We start from the raw sequence: 1676 nt of genomic DNA, 5'->3' as shown, positions 1-1676 counted from the left end.
TCAAGGAACTTCAAAATACAATTGAAAGCCTCAAGAATAGAATGGATCATGCAGAGGACAGAATCTCAGAGCTTGAAGATAATGCCTACGTGCTAAACAAATCAGATGAAGAAAAAGAACTCAGAAACAAGAGACAAGACCAAAACATATAAGAAATGTGGGATTATGTAAAGAAACCAAATCTTAGAATCATTGGTATCCCAGAGGGAGAAGAAGAAAATTCACATAGGCTGGAAAACTTATTTCATGGAATACTGGAGGAAAATATGCCAGGCCTGGCCAGAAATCTTGATATCCAGATACAAGAAGCACACAGAATTCCTGGGAGACTCAATGTTAAAAGGCAATCACCACGTCGCGTAGTTATTAGGCTGACCAAAGTAAACACGAAAGAAGCAATCCTCCGAGCAGTGAGACGAAAGCAACAAATAAATTGCAAAGGAAATCCTATCAGACTAACTGCAGATATCTCAACTGAAACTTTACAAGCCAGAAGGGATTGGGTCCCTATCCTTAATCTACTAAAACAGAATAATGTCCAAAATATAATTCTTTATCCAGCAAAATTAAGTTTCATCTATGAGGGAGTAATTAAGTCCTTCCCAAAAAAGCAATCACTGATGGAATTTGTAAAGACCAGATCAGCCCTACAGGAACTACTCAGACCTGCATTACACACTGAACAGCACAACAGACGCTCTTCAAAGTAAAATCATTCAAGAGTTAAAGCCTAGAACGTGCACTTCATGATGGCTCAAGGAGCAAAACAAAACAACAGGATTTCACCCAACAATATGAATGGAATTCTAGCTCAAATTTCAATCCTCTCAATAAATGTGAATGGCTTAAACTGTCCTCTGAAAAGACATAGACTGGCAGAGTGGATAAAAATCCACAAGCCTAGTATCTGCTATCTACAGGAAACTCATCTAACCCACAAAGATGCCTACAGGCTAAAGGTCAAGGGATGGAAAACTATCATCCAGGCAAATGGAAGTCAAAAGAAAGCAGGGGTACCTATACTATTTTCAGATAACATAAGCTTTAAAATAGCAAAAGTAAAAAAGGACAAAGATGGCCACTATATAATGGTGAAAGGGATCTTTCTCCAAAATTGACCGCATACTAGGCCACAAATCAGACCTCAACAAATTCAGAAAAATAGAAATTATACCGTGTATCTTCTCTGACCATAGTGGTATAAAATTAGAGTTCAATTCCAATAGAAATACTTACCACCCCACAAAGTCATGGAAATTAAACAATCTATTGTTTACTAACTATTGGGTCAAGGAGGAAATACGGAGGGAAATCAAGAATTTCTTCGAACTAAATGATAACGGAGAAACAAGTCATCAAAACCTGTGGGATACAGCAAAAGCATACCTGAGAGGAAAACTAATAGCAATAAATGCTCACATCCAAAAAACAGAAAGCTTAGAAATCAACAACCTAATAAATAGACTCAAAGAATTGGAAAAGGAAGAGCAAATCAATTCCAATACTAGTAGAAGAAAAGAAATAACTAAAATCAAAGCAGAACAAAATGAAATGGAGAACAATAGAATTATATGGAAAATCAACAAAACCAAAAGCTGGTTTTTCAAAAAGATAAACAAAATTGCCAGCCCTCTTGCTAGATTGACAAGAATCCAAAGGCAAAGGACTCTAATAAA

General features: G+C 36.5%; 1 protein-coding gene across 1 annotated transcript in view; it reads left to right on the top strand.

Annotated features, from left to right (window-relative positions):
- NXPE1 (neurexophilin and PC-esterase domain family, member 1) overlaps positions 1–1676 on the top strand; it is a 54184-nt gene that overhangs the window by 15941 nt on the left and 36567 nt on the right. The gene's annotated exons all lie outside the window — the stretch shown is intronic.

Source organism: Propithecus coquereli, unplaced genomic scaffold, assembly GCF_000956105.1.
Source record: "Propithecus coquereli isolate 6110/MARCELLA unplaced genomic scaffold, Pcoq_1.0 Scaffold6, whole genome shotgun sequence".
Taxonomy (NCBI): Eukaryota; Metazoa; Chordata; class Mammalia; order Primates; family Indriidae; genus Propithecus; species Propithecus coquereli.
The sequence above is the reverse complement of the archived record's forward strand: the minus strand, read 5'-3'. Positions and strand labels throughout refer to the sequence as shown.